The 21,333-nt window shown below is 45.0% G+C and overlaps 1 protein-coding gene and 1 long non-coding RNA gene across 3 annotated transcripts in view; one reads left to right on the top strand and one right to left on the bottom strand.

Moving 5' to 3' along the window:
• The window catches only part of LOC136620659 (cytochrome P450 2C14-like), a 66,439-nt gene extending 63,719 nt beyond the window's left edge, over positions 1 to 2,720 (bottom strand). The window contains exon 1 of one of the 2 annotated variants that reach the window (XM_066595588.1): positions 2,550 to 2,720. The gene's annotated coding sequence lies outside the window, so the exon portion shown is untranslated. The remainder of the gene's footprint in view (positions 1 to 2,549) is intronic. The other variant, XM_066595579.1, reaches the window with a different exon arrangement.
• The window catches only part of LOC136620708 (uncharacterized), a 39,238-nt gene continuing 19,991 nt past the window's right edge, over positions 2,087 to 21,333 (top strand). The window contains exon 1 of the long non-coding RNA XR_010791174.1: positions 2,087 to 2,160. This is a non-coding gene — a long non-coding RNA (uncharacterized lncRNA). The remainder of the gene's footprint in view (positions 2,161 to 21,333) is intronic.

The raw sequence follows: 21,333 nt of genomic DNA, 5'->3' as shown, positions 1-21,333 counted from the left end.
AGCCTCCTGGAAGCAGTGGCTGTGATTGGCTGAGGCTTAGCCAATCAGAGCCAGCGCTCGATCAATGGCTGTGATTAGTTCATCGAGCGCTGGCTGTGATTGACTACGTGTCAGCCAATCACAGGTGGCGCTTCCCGGAGGCGAGGATTTTTCAATCCCCGGCCAGAAGAGATGAAGGAAAATAGTGTCGGGGACCCGAGAAGAAAATGCTGCCAAACTGGCAGTGCTTCTCAGGTAATGTATGCGGGTTTTTTTTCCTCATTTTTTTCTTGCAGCCAGGGCAACAACAGTAGGATTTCCTACTGTCAATGTTGCACCGCACCACACGAAAATCGCGTTTTCATGCAATGTGATGCAACAGAGAGGAAGGCTCCATAGGGAAACATGGGCTACGAACCCTCACGAGCCGCGTGCATATCGCCGGAGGTTTTTGTCAGGTTGTTGCATGCTACAAAATATCGCATGTGAGAATCAACCCATAGGAAAGCATGGGCTTCACATTTATGTGATTTGTAGCATTGTAGCAACGAAACAAAATCACATCACTTTGTCGCCCGTGTGAAGGAGGCGTTAAGCTCACCACCGCTCTCTAATGCTATCATGGTGCAGAGCTAGACTGCAGTGGAGGCTGGAATGGAGGTCTAAATTCTTCAGCAATGAGTCCCGCTTTTGTCTCTGACTCAGTGATAGCCGGAGATTGGTCTGGAGATCATGTGGGCAACACCACAAAGAGGCCTTCACGAGGGAAAGTGACACCGGTCCTACTCCTGGGATTTTGGAGAGGGGTGGCATAATGTACATTTTGTTATTAAAGGGTGCAGACATTTGCAACAATTGTTTATTGCTCCAATGCGGCTAAAAAAATGGATTCTACTTTGTAGAGTATTGCTGAGCCGTAGGCCGGCTGCACACAAACCTTAGGCTGGTGGCACACGGACAGATTTTTGCTGCGGAATCCACGGTGGGTGGGCTGGGGGGTGTCCGCACCGTGGAGCTGCAGCACATACTCTTCATAGCATGCTGTGGGAAATAGAGTCTTCCTCACACAAGCAGAAGCAAATTGCAGGGAAAAATTGCAGCCTGCTCTATTTTTGCACGGATTCTGCGACAAAGGCATCTATTGACGTCAGTATAAGCCATCTGACCCACGACTCTTCCGCGATTAACAATGCGGACAGGTTGCGGATTCCACATCATTGCCTAGAGACGGCGCGGGAAAAAAAAAACATTTGAAAAAAAGAACTGTACTGCCCATATCTGATGGCGGCTCGCCACAACCATCCGCAGTACAGATGAAGAGTGAAGAAACGGGCGCCAGCTGCTGTCAGGGTCAGATACCGCTGCAGGCTCCCGCATGCTGAATACGGCTCTGCCGTGTGCAGGTAGTCTTACAGGTGTCCTACTGTAAGGCCTCATGTCCACGGGATAAATAATATTCAAAATCAGCAGCCTTTCTCCAGCACGCAGATCTGCGCCCCATAGGGATGTATTGGACACCCGCAGGTAATTAAATACCTGCAGAGGTCATTTTTCCTTTCAGGCGCGGATCCGCGTGCAGGAAAAAAAACGCGACATGCTCCATTTTTGTGCGGGTCTTCTAATGAAGCCTATGGAAGCCGTCCAGATCCGCGGAACACCCGTACCAGAATTAAAACATACCTGTCCAGACGCTGCAGATCTTCCCTCCGTCTGCCGGGCCAAAGAAAGAAGATCCGGCCGCAACGGAGGGAAGATCCGCAGCGTCTGGACAGGTGAGTTTATTCTTATTTTTAGCCTCTTGCCCGCGGGGCAGGAGGGACCCGCTGCTGGATTCTCCATGAAGAATCCGCGGCGGGCCTGATTTTCCCCGTGGACATGAGGCCTAAGTAATGTGAGTAAGACATGCAATAAATTAGGGAAAGTGAGTTAAAGCAACATATTAAAAAGGTAACGGAACCCAATTCCAGGTATAGCTTTCTGCAGAGTGGGGTATTGGTTAACTGTATAATATCCAGTGTAGGCAACTCAGAGGGAACAATGGCCGGTAATAGATTCTGCATGGAGGTTGGGCTTCAGGTTATACATCTGATCCCAGGAAGAGTTCTAGGGAAGTCAAACAATTATAAGGAAGTACTGAAAGAACATCCAAGGATCACCGAAAACTAGATGTTCCCCAAAACAGTAACTAATCACAGAACATCACAATACATGCTTCAGCTGCTACAGAACATCACGATACATGCTTCATCTGCTGCAGAACATCGCAATGCACGCCTCATCTGCTGCAGAACATCGCAATGAACGCCTCATCTGCTGCAGAACATCACAATACACACCTAAGCTGCTGCAGAACATCACAATGCATGCCTCAGCTGCTGCAGAACATCACAATACACGCCTCATCTGCTGCAGAACATCGCAATGCACACCTCAGCTGCTGCAGAACATCACAATGCACGTCTCAGCTGCCGCAGAACACCACAATGCACGCCTCAGCTGCCGCAAAACACCACAATGCACGCCTCAGCTGCTGCAGAACATCACAACACACAACTTATCTACCGTCTTACTTTGTGGGGAGCTCAGAAGATACAATCCATCTGTGGAGTCTCCGATCTTCTCTTGAATTCTTACTGTGAAAATCTAGGATAATGATTAACCCCCTGATTACATTACAAGTTGATACTTATCTCCTACAGAACCTGCTCCACCCTCCAATATACTGCAGGAAGCAGATGAGGAAATATGTCAGTGATATTCTGCAACACTTTAGCCTATGATGTAGATTAACCTTTCATGAGTTGTCTTTTAGCAGCTTTTTGGGAGGGTTGCGAAAAGAATTACACCATTTTTATGCTGTTCACTGCTACACTATGTAATTAAATGGGTTGTCCGGGTGTGGAAGTTATTTTAGAAATGGCAGCAACGGTGTTAAAACCATAAATTAGCCGTATTCACCTACTCGTTCTCCTGGGGACACATTGTAGTGACCCGGACTGGCACTACAGGATAAAAGTACTTTACCTGCAAGTTAAGAGCAACTTTCTAACTACCAGTTCATTTAACAAAGTGTAGTTAGGCTGGAATTCATTTTAATAAGAGGGAGTCAGAAAACTAAAAGGTTAATGGTGGACACCCACTTGCGACTTTTTTTCCCTGCGATGCGACAGCGATGATTATGAAACCAATGATTTTCAATGATTTCATACTAATTTGCGATGTTTCAGTAGAGATTTGCATCACGGGGATGATGGAATCCTCTGCCACAGCTGTGACAGAAGTCCAGGATGCTATCCCACTGCTTTCAATGGGGTCTGCGCTGCTGCCGGCCCCATTGAAAGCAGTGGTTTTTAGGCAACACCCGCAACATGATTTTCATGAAGGGCTTAAAAGGGAAGGGCTTGAAGGGAAGGGCTTGAAATATAAGCCCTTCCCTTAAAATCATCCCTAGCTGGTGAGAAAAACAAAAAAAAAGACTTTACTCACCTCTCTGCCGCTCAGGAGAGCCCTCCAGCTGGCTCCCTAGCACTGCTGCCCAGCACGTTCAGCAGACAGGGAATTAAAAAAATCCCCGCCTCCTGAAAAGTCTGCACTGATTGGCTGAGCGATAAGCCAATTACAGAATTAATGAATAAGCACTGCCTGTAATTGGCAGCAACATTGAATGGCTGTGATTAGCTGACGCCGCGTGAGTTAGCCAATCACAGCCATTTAATGATGTCATTGAATGGCTGTGATTGCCTGGAGCCGCGTCAGTTAGCCAATCACAGCATTAGCTTTCTCGAGGCGGGGATTTCAAGCCCCACATCCAGAAAGCAATGCTCTGTTGGGGACGAGGAGGGAGCGACAGCCTGCAGCAGCGCCGCAGATCGCCGAGGGAGGTGAGTACTGCTTTTTTTTTTTTTTTTTTTTACACTGTATTCCCGGCGAATAAGGTGACAGTTGGGGGGTCGTCTAATATGCCCAGTCACCTTATACGCCGGAATATACGGTAACTTTTTTTAACTTTTACGTGATCGCCATTTTCTATTGGAAAATGGTGATCACGAGACCAGGGACCGTGTACCGTGCCCCCCCCCCCCCCATGAACTCTCTAGGCTCTTGACTACGTATGATAGCCAGGAGCAGGGAGATTTTGAATTACCCTGGTAATCTGCGGCTTTTGCACATGCGTCCACCATTTTGGGCGGCAGGCGCATGCGCAGAAGCCGTGGTGAAGTTTGCGGATAAATCCGGGGGCCTTAAGGTACATAATTTCATGTCCCCTCACAGATATGATGTGCGAGGAGAGTTGAAACAAACTTTTTTAAAACTTTTTTTTTTCTTTGCATGATCGCTGTTATCCATTGAATAGCAGCGATCATGTGACGGGGTACAGCATACAGCGGCTCCCGTTGATATCTCTCTGCTCCTGGCTACACATATAACCGGCAGTATAGAGCTGTTACATCCACAGCTTGCAATGTTTTAATACCCGCGGGGAGCATATTTTTACGTCCCTGGGGATTAAAGCTCAGCAAGCCAGGACATAAAAAAGCAATGGGCTGGTTACTAAGAGGTCAAGATATGATGAGGATATGGCTATCAGGTCCTCCTCTTCTTCATCCAGCAAACATGATTTTGAGGAAGAAAGTGAAAAAATGAGGCTACACCTTAACATCAAGAAAACAAAGATCATGAAAACAGGACCTAATGGAAGAAATTGAATCAGTTCAGAACTTCATCTTCCATGGATAAAAAAAAAAGACTGTGATGGCAAATCCTCCCTAGAAATTAAACGTTGGATCGCATTGGGCCGCTCTGCAATGCTTGGCATGAATAAGATCTGGAAGATCAAAGATTTCATTCTAACTCCCAAAAGCAGCCTAGTTGGAGACATCGTCTTTCCTAGGATGATGTATGGATCCGAGAGTTGGAAGGCCAACAGAAGAAAGAATTGATGCATTCGAAATGTGGTGCTGGCAGAAATGATAAAGACCACCATGGGCAGCCAGCGTAACAAACAGAGAAGCGCTGGATCACATAAAACCAGAGACATTAGTAGAAGCTAAAGCCACTAGACTGGGACTGACTTACTGTGGCCACGTCATGTGTGCAAACTCACTAGAGAAGTCAATAATGTTAGGAACGACCAATTGAACCAGAAGAATGGGCCGACAAAGAACACGCTGGCTCCACGCCATCAAAATGGATACCAGTATGTGCATCAAGCAGTTGAACAAAGCCGTGCTTGACAGGGAAGCATGGAGAATGTTCGCCTATAAAGTCACGAGAGTCGGGCACGACTAATTAAAATCGGATGGGATGAAATTACAGAAATGTATTGAACATGAAGATCTTTGGCTTCAGTACATTTCTATGGACTTGGAAACTTTTTCTTTCCGTTTCCGGAAATGAAAATGATGCCAAATGCTTTGTGGGTGTTACTATGACAAGAGGAAACCGCTATTTGCTTTCCATGTATAAAGCGTGCTTTACCTTAGTATTACTCACTCTGATCTGCAACTACCAACCTCATCATACGGCTCTCCACCACCCTCCTTCTCTACTACGGGCACTGCCATAGGACTAGTGAGCCGTCCCTGGAGAATCGTATGCGCTGCAGGGGTGACCGCATATTTTACGCTTGCCTCAGCCCTGACTAGTTGGTTGTGATTCTGCATCTCCTGCCCATTGCTTGTAAATCTGGGTACAAGACTCAGCCCGTTGTTCATAAGAAGATGATTTTAAATATTTTGTCATCTTCGATGATTAGATTTTACACCTTGTATTTGTCATTTAATGTTTTTTGACATCAGCAGCAACTGCATAACTTTGGGGTACTTTCCTACAGTCTGGAGCATGTGTTTAGCTCACAGAGCGTTGTCTAGACTGGATACAACTGTATTCATTTCTCAGCTGGCAGCAGGACTAGGTATATACCGGATTACTGCTTCTGAACGTAAGAATGATAGAAAGTTGTAGAACTTTTCATGTTTACAGCAATTACGTTTTATTTCCATACTGTAAAACCAGAAAACCTCGTTATGCTTTGTGGTTATTATAGTGCAAGTGGCAGCTTGTCTGCTACATAGACATTATAACATGTTCTTCATCTTTCCACTACTCAAAGCTATAATTTCCCGATAGATATCTCATTTTACCTTTCCTCTAGAGGATAAACTTGTCTCACCTCTTATCTGTCTGTGCTGCACCTATAAACCCCATCACATGGCTCTCCACCCTCCTCCGGCACTGCCCTATGACTGCTGAGCTGTCACTTTCTATGTTGCAATTAGTAATGGAAGAAAAATACAATGTTCTGGGAAAATAAAACAGAAACTTCAGAAAAAATAATAATTAAAAAAAATTAGATTTCACTTTTTTAATTGCAATTTTGTTTAAGGTATTCATGATGTGACATTATGCGTTTAACTGTGGCCCTTGGAAGTGCTCTGCGATGACAATGTGATCCTAGGAAAAGTTTGTGCCTCCCTCTGCAGGTTGCCCACCTTACAAGCCACTATGAAACTCATGACGTATTGTAGATGCGATATACCTATATACTCCTGCAACAATACAAGCTTCTGCCCAAGTTCTGTCCCAGTAAATAGAGACACATTACACTGCGATAATGGGAAAAAATGATTGGCCAAAGCAGCATCTTTCTTATATAAGATACAAAGACATAGATTACATCTAGAGATGAGCGAGCGTACTCGGATAAGCGGTACTCGCTCGAGTAATTGGCTTTATCCGAGTACCGCTGTGCTCGGGGCTAAAGATTCGGGTGCCGGCACGGAGCGGGGAGCTGCAGGGGAGAGCGGGGAGGAACGGAGGTAAGATCTTTCTCTCCTTCTCTCCCGCCCGCTCTCCCCTGCTCCCCGCTGCGACTCACCTGTCAGCCGCAGCGGCACCCGAATCTTTAGCCCCGAGCACAGCGATACTCGGATAAAGCCAATTACTCGAGCGAGTAGTGCTTATCCGAGTACGCTCGCTCATCTCTAATTACATCCTAACGGTGTAGCCATCAACAAGCAGATGGGATAATCTGTCTGAGACCTGAGAGGGTCCTGTATGGCCCTCCACCCATCAGTACCAAGTACTGAGCCCCCAGTTGTACCGTTCTGTACTAACTCGGTGGATGCCAAATTTGTCAAAAGTACTACAAGGATTAGAACCAGTTCCCAGGGGACACTCCAGCAGGAACAACACCACCCACTTCCTATATGGCACAATAACACAGGTTGTCACTATACCTCTACTGGACCCCAAGCACCTCATTAAGTACCATCTGTAGTCTCTTTTTTGCCATCAAGAGCAAGATAGCATTCTCAATGCATTCCTGCAGCACAAGAGATCCAAGTCCCTTTGTTAAGGTCATTAAAGGGGTTTTCATTGGAAATACTATTGATGACCCATCATTAGAATAGGTCACCAATAGTTGATTGGCTGGGGTCCACTGCTCGGGACCCTGACCGATCAGCTGAGTTGCCCGTCAACCATTATAGTGATTGGCATAAGGTGGAGCCAGTAGTGTAGTGACTGGCACAGGGTGGAGACATCAGTGTAGTGACTGGCACAGGGTGGAGACATCAGTGCAGTGACTGGCACAGGATGGAGGCATCAGTGTAGTGACAGGCACAGGGTGGAGACATCAGTGCAGTGACCGGCACAGGGTGGAGGCATGACTGTAGTGACCGGCACAGGGTGGAGGCATGACTGTAGTGACCGGCACAGGGTGGAGGCACAGTGTAGTGACCGGCACAGGGTGGAGGCATCAGTGTAGTGACCGGCACAGGGTGGAGGCATCAGTGTAGTGACCGGCACAGGGTGGAGGCATCAGTGTAGTGACTGGCACAGGGTGGAGGCATCAGTGTAGTGACTGGCACAGGGTGGAGGTTATGCACATGGGCAGGAGAAACTGATGTCACCAACCTTACATTTATCCACATTGAACTTCATTTGCCATTTTTCCGCCCAAGCACCCAGTTTATCCAGGTCCGTTTGTAGCCACATATTTTCCTCCGTTGTATCAATTATCTTGTATAGTTTTGTATCATCTGAAAATATTAATATTTTACTGTGTAGTCCTTCTATCAGGCCATTGATAAATATATTTAACAGAATGGGGCCTAATACTGAACCCCGTGGCAGCCCACTAGCGATGGTGGCCCAATCAGAGTATGAACCATTTTTTACCACCCTCTGCTTTCTATCTCTGAGCTTATTCTTTACCCAGATACACACATTTTTTCCCAGACCGAGCTGCTACATTTTATATATCAGCCTATTATGCGCCATGGTGTTAAATGCTTTAGAGAAATCCAGATATACAAGATCAATAGACTCTCCCAGGTCCAGCCTAGAACTTACTTCATCGTAGAAGCTGATCAGATTGGTCTGACATGATGGATTCCTCATGAACCTGTGCTGATAAGGGGTTATACTGTTGTTCTCCTTGAGGTATTCTAGGATGATGTCTCTCAGAAACCCCTCAAATATTTTTCCAATTATTGAAGTGAGACTTACCGGCCTGTAGTTACCAGGTTCTCTTTTAGACCACTTTTTGTATCCAAGCTAATGTCAGTACAACACGTAGTAGAGCCTCTGCAGCCATCCATATCACATCTTGTATTGAAGCTAGAGGCGTTACAACAGGTTACCACCGTGTTTCCCCAAAAATAGGGCACCCCCTGAAAGTAAGGCATAGTAAGACATTTGAAGAAGTCCCAAATATAAGGCACCCCCCGATAGTAAGGCATAGTAAAGTGTGTTTCTATGTAAGCATGCCCGCCAAACACAACACCAGAGCATGCAGCTGTGATGCTTTTTAGCCCGCCGCCGCTGTCCCCTACCTTCACCGCCCGTTGCAGAGCAGCTGCATGCAGGACATGAAGACAGTCACCTGCTGCCGATCCTGATGGCCCCTTCCGCGGCCATCGCTTGTAAATGTGCAGGCATATCAAGAGGCCCGTCCCCTGCTGCCATCCCCGTTGTCTCCTACTGCCAGCTGTATCGGTAGATCTGCAGACAGTATGCCGTTACCCCTTCTCCTGCCGCCATTATCCTGTCCCTGCTGTGCTGTACGAGTGTGCTGTCGTGAGCTCCCCCTGCTGGCCGGAAAATGCCATACTGTACATTCTGCTCCTGCTGTACACGTCTGCTGTGATGAGCTCCCCCTGGTGGCCAGAAGCTGCAATACCATTCCTGATTACAAGTGGTACAGAACCTTCTGTCGGTGATATGGTACCGATAATTAAAGTCTGCAGACAGGTACGTTTCTTTACAGCCCTTTTTTTTTATGGCTCTGTGTGTGAGTCAGGCAACCTGTGTGTGATTCTTCAGGCTGGGTTCTCACAGAGCGTATTTCCAGCGGAAATCTCGCGGTTTGGCCACAGCAATAAACAGCGTGATATCCGCCGGGAAAGCGCTGCTTCAAAACCCACGGCACTTAGCCGCGCGTTTTGAAGTGACCTGGCCGCACGCTTTTCAGTTTCTGTGGCCGGTGAATCCGCACCACAACGCCGGCTTCTCCCAGCTTTGCCGTGACAGATTCGCTGTCCCATGTGGACGAGATTTCTGAGAAATTTCGTCCACAAAGCTGGCCAATTGAGGGATTAGCAACCACAGACGGATTTGCCGCGGCGAAATAAGACACCCTCTGAAAATAAGACGTAGCGCATATTTGGGAGCAAAAATTAATATAAGACACGTCTTATTTTCGGGGAAACAGGGTAGTACAACAGGGTACTAGAACTTCTGTGCCTGTTCAAATCACATCTTGTATACAAGCTAGAGATGGTACAACAGGGTACTGGAACCTCCATGGCGATCCGTATCACATCTTATATCCAAGCTGAAGGCAGTACAACAGGGTACTGGAGCTCTATGCCTGCCAGTATCACATCTTGCATCCAAGCTAGAGGCGGTACAACAGGGTAATAGAGCCTCCATGCCTGTCCGTATCAAATCTTGCATCCAAGCTAGATGTGGTAAAATAGGGTACTGGAGCCTCCATGCCCACCCGTATCACATCTTTTGTCCAAGCTAGAGGAGGTACAACAGGGTACTAGAGCCTCCATGCCCCCCCATATCACATTTTGTATCCAAACTAGAGGAGGTACAAAAGGGTACTAAAGCATCCATGCCTGTCCGCATCACATCTTGTATCCAAGCTAGAGGCGATACAACAGGATACTAGAGCCTCCATGCCTGTCCGTATCACATCTTGTAACCAAGCTAGAGGTGGTAAAACAGGGTACTGGAGCCCCCATGCCCTCCCATTCAGGAGCTGCTGGCATTTGTAGTTCTTATCACAGATTACATTCAACAAGGAATATGCCCCCTTCTTAGAAGGAGGTTACCATCCTGGACAATTATAGCCCTGATGGGACTAATCCTCTGTACAATGTAGTCAGGAGTATTGAAGCATCGGAACAGGCTGCTATTTCCATAATCCCAACCACCCCTGTTCCCTCGTACAGCTGGGATGGGGGAATGCTTGGGAAATAGATGCATATCCTGTGAATGTGCCTTAAAAAACTGACAGTATTCCTTTAATTACTTCAGGGATATGTTTGTGCTATAGAAATAAGGTTATTATTAGCATTGAGCAATTATTGGTATTCGGGCTGAGAGTGCCCAACCGGATTTTCAAAACTAATCATGAGTTGATACAGCCGACTCCGACTCCCATTAAAATCAATGCGACTAAAAAATTGGTATCACTAAATTGAACTCTTGAAAGCTGCGTGTGTTCTTCTATGAAAGCAGCTCAGTTGCTAGCATTGTTGCCTTTCAGTGTTGGGGTCCTAATGTAAGGGGGAACGTAAGGGATTAAAGAGATTGTACCAGAATTTCAGGCTATTCCCTATCTAGAGGAAATAACTTGCTGATCGTTGGGAATCTCACCACTGAGATTCCTGCCAATCAGGAGAACAGGACTCCTGTGTCCCCCTCAACTGTCACTGCGGGCGTCACTTCTTCCCCCACAGTGATGTCACTCTGAATGAAGTGCTGGCTGCACATCTGTGGTTAGAGGTCCATGTATTTCGGTGTGATTGATGGAAATAACCCAAGCAGGAGCCACTTGGTTATTTCGGCAGTTTCATCGAAAGTAAATAGAGCACAGCTGCACCTGCGCGAACAACACTTCATTCAGTCTCTTCCTCCTTGCAAGGGGGTGCAGTAACCCAACTGTAAGGAGGGCAGGGGAGATCAGCAATGAGACCCCGGCAGGCAGCAGTTTCCCCATGCTGGGGGCTGTTAGGAGAGCGGCCAGGAGACCATGGACTGCTGGAGAGACTGTCAGCAACAAAAAGCCACATGTGTGATTATTTCTCGAGGATGCCCGAGGACCAGGAGCTACAAATGACTGGCTGAATGGAAGGAGCGTGAGTTTCCCTTCCCACAGAGGACTTGGTTCCTGAAGAAGACACTGATGACACCAACAAGTGGAACCTTTAAGGAAATTTTGAACATTTTGCCCTGTCACTAGAGTATCCCTTTAAGCTAAAGACCTAAGACAAACTTGTTGCTAAAGACCTTCTACCTAACAATCAAAATGCTAACGACCACTTGTCTGACAATTTGTGTGTGTGTGATGTGTGAGTTACATGTAGAGCCTAACAGCATGTGTGATGTCAGTTACCTGCTCTTAGCTCTGCCCCCTGATCACATGACAGTGTTGCCATCACAGATCCTTTATCCCCCTTCTGCGCTGACTTAGGAATTATGGACAGACTACATCCCCCACAAAACCTTGTGGCCTCAGTTGCTATGGATACAGCAGTTATCAGTCTGACAGTTTGTACCTGGTTGTGAGACTGCTGCACGCCTGTGTGGAGACTCCAATAAATGACAACTCACAAATTTACACATACGGCTTTAGCCACTTTGGACAAAAAACTGGTAATACCATTTTAATGAAACGGTTTGGCTTTCCATGTTGAAGTGAAGTAATAACCATTAAAATAACAATGGACAAGTATTGCAAAAATGCACTTTTGCTATTATTTAGGCCAATAATGCACATCAAATTTTTGCATTTCCATATAAGAATTTATGCTGTTTCATTACATCACCTAACTTGAAAGTCATCATCTGTTTCTGCTGTGACCAGCTCTAGAAGTGATAACCCCACACCTTTACCGCTCTTACAGTAAAGAAGCTTTTTCACTTGGGGGTTGGAACCTTTTCATGTTTTACTTTCTTTGCTTACACATGTTTTAAATATAAAAACATTAAGCTTCATGGTCATTACTGTGACAAGTGTATACCATTATTTGCTTTCTATGTAAATACTATAAAGCGTGTTTCACCTTTCCTCTACCCAGAGTCATTAATGACTGATCCGTAACTCATATCCACTTTTCTCTAGAGAATGAACCTGTCTCCCCTTGTACCTATTTGTATTACTCAATCTGTTTTGTATCTACAACCTCATCACGTGGGTCTCCACCTTCTCTTCTTCAAGCGTGCCGTATGACTGCTGAGTAGAGATGAGCGAGCACCAAAATGCTCGAGTGCTCGTTACTCGAGTCGAACTTCCCGCGATGCTTAAGGGTTCGTTTCGAGTAACGAACCCCATTGAAGTCAATGGGCGACGCGACCATTTTTGTATATCGACGATGCTTGCTAAGGTTTTCATTTGTGAAAATCTGGGAAATTCACGAATTGATGGGAACGACACAGAAACGGATAGGGCAGGCGAGGGGCTACATGTTGGGCTGCATCTCAAGTTCCCAGGTCCCACTATTAAGCCACAATAGTGGCAAGAGTGCCCCCCCCCCCCCGCACTGTCAGCATAAAGATCGTTCTCCTCTGCCACAGCTATAACAGCTGTGGCAGAGAAGAACGATGTTAGCCCATTGAATTCAATGGAGCCGGCAATATAGCCGGCTCCATTGAAAGCAATGGGCTGCCGGCGAGCGCGGGATGAATTTTCGGGAAGGGCTTAAAAATATAAGCCCTTCCCTGAAAATCATCCTAAAATGTGTAAAAAAAAATGTATACTCACTTTTCCGCTGAAGCCGGAGTTCAGCCGCGTCTGGCCGGCAGTTCTCCTGAACTGCTCTCTGTAGTATTCAGCAGCCGGGGATTTAAAATCCCCGCCTGCTGAATGAGCTGCCTCTGATTGGTCACAGCCTCACCAATCACAGGCAGCTCTCACTCACACCCATTCATGAATTCATGAATGGGTGTGAGTGAGAGCTGCCCCTGATTGGCTCAGCGCAGGGACCAATCAGAGGCAGCACTCACCCATTCATGAATTCATGAATGGGTGTGAGTGAGAGCTGCCTCTGATTGGTGAGGCTGTGACTAATCAGAGGCAGCTCATTCAGCAGGCGGGGATTTTAAATCCCCGACTACTGATAGATCAGCTTCTGAAGCCCTTCCCTGAAAAGCCATTGACAGGATGCCTGCAGCAGGATTCTCTACCGCAGCTGTCATGTGTGACAGCTGCGGTTGAGAATTGAAGAATTCCTTTTGCTGCATCTGCCATAGATGTGGCAGATGTAGCAGCAGGGAATTCTTTTAACTAGCGGGGGTGAAGGATACATCTGCCTCATGCGGCAGATGTGTTCTTCATGCCCGCGGGGGTCACAGAAGCGGCAGAGAGGTAAGTTTTTTTTAATTCTTTTTTTTGTTTTGCACTAAAATGTTTCTTTTTCAGAGAAGGGCTTATATGTAAAGCCCTTCCCTGGAAAAGAATGCAGGGGACCGGCAGAGCATTGTTTTCAATGGAGCCGCCGGCAGCAGCCGCGGCTCCATTGACAACAAGCACGCAGTGCGAGGGGGGGGGGGTCTCACTCCCGCGCTCGCCGGCAGCCCATTGCTTTCAATGAAGCTGGCTGTATTGCCGGCTCCATTGAATTCAATGGGCTAACATCGTTCTTCTCTGCCACAGCTGTTACAGCTATGGCAGAGGAGAATGATCTTTATGCTGACATATTTTATTTTTTTTATTTTTACACATTTTAGGATGATTTTCAGGGAAGGGCTTATATTTTTAAGCCCTTCCCGAAAATTCATCCTGAGATCGCCGGCAGCCCATTGCTTTCAATGGAGCCGGCTGTATTGCCGGCTCCATTGAATTCAATGGTCAGTGCTCGTTTAATCGAGACGAGTACCGCGTGGTGCTCGTCTCGAGTAACGAGCATCTCGAGCACCCTAATACTCGAACGAGCATCAAGCTCGGACGAGTATGCTCGCTCATCTCTACTGCTGAGCTCTCATTTGAAAATAGTACAAGGCGTGGCTTCACAAACACATGGGGCTTCCTTTAGTGTGACTCTTAATGCAACATGATATCTCTGTGTGCTATCAGGTTAGCTTGGGTATTAGTGTATCTTGACACCACCAGAAGCTAGGGGTTTGACGGGAAGGAGTGGGGAACACCCCTCTCACACCCCCAGCTTCCGATAGGGTGAAGAGACGAAGGTCCGAGCAGCACAGTGTGGCTTGCTTCTTGGTGGCAGTGGTAGCTCAGGGTGAGGGTTAGTTTTCCATGAAGGCTTACATTAGCAGCTGAAAAAATTATCCCTCACTGTAAGCTACCAGGGTCGGCAAAAAGCAATGTAGAGGGTGCATATGTGACTCTCCCGGCTGCAGGGAGGATAAGGACCGAGTAACGAACATCCCGGCCCCTGTGTGCTCCCTTAAAGCGGCTCCTCCCGCGCACACCTTCTGCCCATGTGTTGGCGCCACCACTGACCATCCTGCTGCAGGCCCGCGGTGCATTGCGATCCCTGGTCTGCTGGTGCACAGAGCGTCTGCCCAGCTGTCACTGTGCCTTCCCACCGCCGTGGGGCCGTTCCTGCTGCAGCCGTCATCACTAAGTCAGATAGCCAACTACTGGGAAAATGTGCCACCGCCGCCGCTCGCCGACTACTGAGTGTGCCGCCGCTCACCATCCTGCTGCCGTCCCGTGGCTCACTTCCATCCGACCCGTTCGGACAGTGCCAGCCGCGGTGCGCTCCCTGCTGCACCCCACATCAGTAAGTCACATCGGGGGGAGCCATTGTGGCCTGCAGGATATGACGCCTCACTGTTTACTAGCTCCAGCAGCGGCCAGCGCTGTATACTTTTTTCACAACTTTCATCGCCTTCCAGGACTTACTGCCTTGGCTGCTGTCCAGCCAATCAGGGACAGTTGGGCTTCACCCCCTGTCAATCTTGACTTCACCAGGACATCCTAGTGGTGTCAAGATATGCTAATAATACCATTAGTTTATTTACACTTTGAATTACTTTACAATGGGTTTGTTGTGCTAAGATAAGAGAACACAAAACTTTAGAATGGGTTAATAAAACATTCTGCTCCCTGCACTCCAGCACCCAACCATTTTTTCTGATTCTGTAACTCCTTTTGTTGCTGATAAATTTTGGCATTAATGCAGCCCATTTTTTTATGAAAAGATCATTTTGAATATTTTGTACTCTCCGAAGACGAGATTTAATACCACATTTTTGTCATTTATAGTTTTTTCATTAGACATACGCTCACCTTTTTGTGTTTTATACTTGAAACCTATAGGAACACATTTTTTAGTTTAGCCAGCTAGTTTAGATTTAGGGCTCACTCACACGGGCGTATATCGTCCATATAACATAGTGCTAAAAGCCTATTGATTTCTTTTGGGCTATTCACACATGCATCTATATATATAAAGACGAAAGCCCTCAATGACTCACTCACTGACTGACTCGCCAAATGTTCTCCAACTTCCCGAAGTCGTAGAAACATGAATTTTGGCACAAGCATAGATTATCTCCAAAATAGGAAAAGTAATTGGGTCCCAACTAGATTATTCAATTCTAGCGCAAAAGAATTAGCGTCGAAATTTAACGTACATAATCTAAATCTCTCACTTCCCAATGTCATAGAAACTTAAAATTTGGCACGGGCATTGAATATGTCATAAATAGGAAAAGCTAATGGGTCCCAACTCGATTATTCAATTCTAAGCGCCAAAGAATTAGCGTCCAAATTTTACATATGGAATCTAATTCTCTCACTTCCCAATGTCATAGAAACTTGAAATTTGGCACGGGCATTGATTATGTCATAAATAGGAAAAGTTAATGGGTCCCAACTCGATTATTCAATTCTATGCATAAAGGAATTAGCGTCCAAATTTTACGTACGGAAACTAATTCTCTCACTTCCCGGTGTCATAGAAACGTGAAATTTGGCACGAGCATTGATTATGTCATAAATAGGAAAAGCTAATGGGTCCCAACTCCATTATTCAATTCTATGAGCAAAAGAATTAGCATCCAAATTTTACGTACAGAATATATTTTTCTCACTTTCCAGTGTCATAGAACCGTGAAATTTGGCACAAGCATTGATTATGTCATAAATAGGAAAAGCTAACAGGTCCCAACTCGATTATTTATTTCTAGCGCAAAAGAATTAGCGTCGAAATTTTACGTACATAATCTAAATCTCTCACTTCCCACTGTCATAGAAACATAAAATTTACCATAAGCATTGAATATGTCATAAATAGGAAAAGCTAATGGGTCCCAACTCGATTATTCAATTCTAGCGCAAAAGAACTAGCGTCCAAATTTTATTGGTGTCATAGAAACATGAAATTTGGAACAGGCATTGATTATGTCATAAATAGGAAAAGTTAATGGGTCCCACCTCGATTGTTCAATTCTAAGCGCAAAAGAATTAGCGTCCAAATTTTACGTATGGAATCTAATTCTCTCACTTCCTGATGTCATTTTACATAAAGGAAACGTCGCATGGTTACCTCCCCGTGGTGTTTCCTGGGTAACGCAGAGAACTATGCAAAGTGGTGAACATATGTTTTTCCGGTATCTCTAAAGTAACCACGACTTCATAAGATTTTCCCTGTGAATACCAGATAAACACCAGTACCAAATTAACTCGGGCGAAGCCGGGTATATCAGCTAGTCTATCTATATATATATAGAGACGAAAGCCCTCACTCACTGACTGACTCACTGACTGACTCGCCAAAAGTTCTCCAACTTCTCGATGTCGTAGAAGCATGAAGTTTGGCACAAGCATAGATTATCTCCAAAATAGGAAAAGTTAATGGGTCCCAACTCGATTATTCAATTCTATGTGCAAAAGAATTAGCGTCCAAATTTTACGTACGGAATGTAATTTTCTCACTTTCCGCTGTCATAGAAACTCGAAATTGCGCACGTGCATTGATTATGTCATAAATAGGAAAAGTTAATAGGTCCCAACTTGATTATTCAATTCTATGCGCAAAAGAATTAGCGTCCAAATTTTACGTACGGAATCTAATTCTCTCACTTCCCGTTGTCATAGAAACTCGAAATTTGGCTGGAGCATTGATTATGTCATAAATAGGAAAAGCTAATGGGTCCCAACTCGATTATTTAATTCTATGCGCAAAAGAATTAGCATCCAAATTTTATGTACGGAATGTAATTTTCTCACTTTCCGGTGTCATAGAAATGTGAAATTTGGCACGAGCATCGATTATTTCAAATAGGAAAAGCCAATAGGTCCCAACTCCATTATTCAATTCTATGCGCAAAAGAATTGGCGTCCAAATTTTACGTACAAAATGTAATTTTCTCACTTTCCGGTGTCATTGAAACTTGAAATTTGGCACGAGCATTGATTATTTCAAATAGGAAAAGCCAATAGGTCCCAACTCCATTATTCAATTCTATGCGCAAAAGAATTGGCGTCCAAATTTTACGTACGAAATGTAATTTTCTCACTTTCCGGTGTCATTGAAACTTGAAATTTGGCACGAGCATCGATTATTTCAAATACGAAAAGCCAATAGGTCCCAACTCCATTATTCAATTCTATGCGCAAAAGAATTGGCGTCCAAATTTTACGTACGAAATGTAATTTTCTCACTTTCCAGTGTCATTGAAACTTGAAATTTGGCACGAGCATTGATTATGTCATAAATAGGAAAAGTTAATGGATCCCAACTCGATTATTCAATTCTTTGCGCAAAAGAATTAGCGTCCAAATTTTACGTACGGAATGTCATTTTCTCACTTACCGGTGTCATAGAAACGTGAAATTTGGCAGGAGCATTGATTATGTCATAAATAGGAAAAGCCAATGGGTCCCAACTCGATTATTTAATTCTATGCACAAAAGAATTAGCGTCCAAATTTTACGTATGGAATCTAATTCTCCCACTTCCTGATGTCATCTATCTATCTATATATATATATACATATATATATATACATATATATATTAGACAAAAGCCCTCACTGACTCACTCACTGACTGACTCGCCAAAAGTTCTCCAACTTCTCGATGTCGTAGAAACATGAATTTTGGCACACGCATAAACTATCTCCAAAATAGGAAAAGTAATTGGGTCCCAACTCGATTATTCAATTCTAGCGCAAAAGAATTAGCATCGAAATTTACCGTACATAATCTAAATCTCTCACTTCCCAATGTCATAGAAACTTAAAATTTGGCCCGGGCATTGAATATGTCATAAATAGGGTCCCACCTCGATTATTCAATTCTATGCGCAAAAGAATTAGCGTCCAAATTTTACTTAAGGAATGTAATTTTCTCACTTTCCGGTGTCATAGAAATGTGGAATTTGGCACGAGCATTGATTATGTCATAAATAGGAAAAGCTAATGGGTCGCAACTCGATTATTCAATTCTATGCGCAAAGAATTAGCGTCGAAATTTTACGTACATAATCTAAATCTCTCACTTCCCAATGTCATAGAAACATGAAATTTGCCATAAGCATTGAATATGTCATAAATAGGAAAAGCTAATGGGTCCCAACTCGATTATTCAATTCTAGCGCAAAAGAACTAGCGTCCAAATTTTACGTATGGAATCTAATTCTCTCACTTCTTGGTGTCATAGAAACTTGAAATTTGGAACAGGCATTGATTATGTGATAAATAGGAAAAGTTAATGGGTTCCAACTCGATTATTCAATTCTAAGTGCAAAAGAATTAGTGTCCAAATTTTACGTATGGAATCTAATTCTCTCACTTTCTGATGTCATTTTACATAAAAGAAATGTTGCATGGTTACCTCCCCATGGTGTTTCCTGGGTAACGCAGAGAACTATGCAAAATGGTGAACATATGTTTTTCTGGTATCTCTAAAGTAACCACGACTTCGGAAAATTGTGAACACCAGATAAACACCAGTACCAAATTAACTCGGGCGAAGCCGGGTAGATCAGCTAGTTTTAACATATGGTCATGTGAGTGAGCCCTTAAAGGGATTGTCCAGTTGTAAACTATAAATTCCCTATCTATAAGATTAGCCAGTAACAGTAGATTAGCGGGTGTCCATCACCTAGAAACCCCGCTGATCAGCTGTTCTCTGGGATAATGTGATGATTGTGCACTCCACTGATTTCTGCAGAAAGCAGACAGCTCCATTCCCACTATAGTAGCATGCGTTGTAAGTTTCAGTAAGGCAACACAGTTAAGAGGACCCAGAAGACCATAGACTGGTAGGTCTAATGAGTTGTGGTCTTGGGTCTTGTAATTAAGGGATCTGATAACTAATAGTTAAAAGATTTGGTTGGGCATCTGATAATTTAGGGGTCTGATCTAGGATTTAATAATTAAACAACGTCTGGTCTTAGGTCTCATAATTTGTGAGTGTTGTCTTAGAATCTAGGGGTCTGGTGTTTGAAAGGTCTAATCTGGGGTTGGGGTCTGATCTCGGGTCTCAATGATTGCTGAGTGATAAAAGTTGGTAACAAGAATGGTTTGGTATGTCTTTCGTAAAACTTTAAAGGTAAGGGCCCACTTGGTGGCCAAGTTGTGCTTATATTTTAACACGTCTTGACAGGAATGTGTGCACTTGCCTTAAAGGGGTATTTCCATCTCAGCAAATCATGGCTGTGTTGGGACTACTCCTCTATGTGAGGTGGTAGGGAAGGTTGCTTGTAATTGCTATTCACTTCTGTGGAAGTTATTGAAATAGCATAGATCAGCCCAAGCAGCTTTTTCTGTAGCTGTTGACCACTACAGATGGATCAGAAGTGGTCGGACTCAGATGAAGCAAATGTTAACTTGACATTGAACACATTATGATAAGAACTTTACAGTCATGTTAACGATTCGTAGATTTGGCTCCCAGAGACGAGACTCACATTTATCAAACTTTTATCCAAGATGTAAATACCATTCTCAGGCTCATGGGCCCGGGTGTAAAAGTTTATCTTGGGGGCCCTCCAACTTCTCTAAACTCCTTAACGCAGAGGCGTAACTTGAAGCTCCTGGGGCCCAATACAATATCTGTAACAGAGCCCCCAACTATAATGCTTTTTTCATATTCCTGGGCTCCCTATATGGGCAGGAGAGGCCTTATGGACCCCCTAAGGCTTCTGGGCATGGGTGCAACTACATCCCCTACATCCCCTATAGTTACGCCAGTGACCTTCTCATGTTCATAAGGGGCTAGTAAATTTTTTATGCTAAAGGAGAGCATTCAAAAGTCTGCTATGGGGCCCAGCCTTTGTAGTTTGGCCCCAATTAGTAGCAGTGTGTACACACTGGAGCTGGAGGTCCTCAGTGCCATTCTAGTACCTGTACTCTTTCGGGGGTATTTTAGCATAACAGCAAGCACGGCAACCACCAAGGCACTGAGTGGGAAATCCCTCTCGTCAGAATTGCTTGGTTTTTAGCTCACCTAAAAACCAAGTGACTATTGGATTGTGTAAGCAGGATATCATTCTTCTATGAAGGATTACCTGGAGGCAAGAAGAGATCTCAGTTGCGCTTTGCTCCAATTGACTGAATGGCTATTGCTGGTGTAAAAGCACAGGAGTCAGTCACTTGAAGAGCTGTAGGGTGGTTGTTCTGTGTGAAGGTACCTTAAAGGGATTGTCCGGTTGTAAACTATTGATGGCCTATTTTCAGGATAAGGGCTTATTCACACGTCCGTATATCGGCCAGGTTTTCACGCCTGGCCGATATATGGTGTCTCTTTCTGCAGGGGGAGGAGGCATGCCAGGGCAGAAGCAGTGCACTGAGTTCCTGCCCCCTCTTCGCCCTTTACAACTATTTGCAATGGCAGGGGACGGGGCGGGACCTAGCTCCACCCACCCCACCCCTCTCATTGTGAACAGTGGAGAAGGGGTGGGAACTCAGTGCACTGCTCCCAGCGTGGCCCACCTCCTCCCCCTGCAGAAAGGGACACCGTATATCGGCCTGGCTGGAAAACCTGGCCGATATACAGACGTGTGAATAAGCCCTAAGGGTCCCTTTTCATAGGCCCATAAATTGTTTAGATTCCCACATCCCATGGATATCTGAACAATATCGTTCATTATAAATGCTTACCCTGACTGCACGACGAATGGGAATTCATTTGTTTCTCCTTAG

Source organism: Eleutherodactylus coqui, chromosome 1 (assembly GCF_035609145.1).
Source record: "Eleutherodactylus coqui strain aEleCoq1 chromosome 1, aEleCoq1.hap1, whole genome shotgun sequence".
Taxonomy (NCBI): domain Eukaryota; kingdom Metazoa; phylum Chordata; class Amphibia; order Anura; family Eleutherodactylidae; genus Eleutherodactylus; species Eleutherodactylus coqui.
Note: the sequence above shows the minus strand (reverse complement) of the source record. Positions and strands in the feature narration are given on the sequence as shown.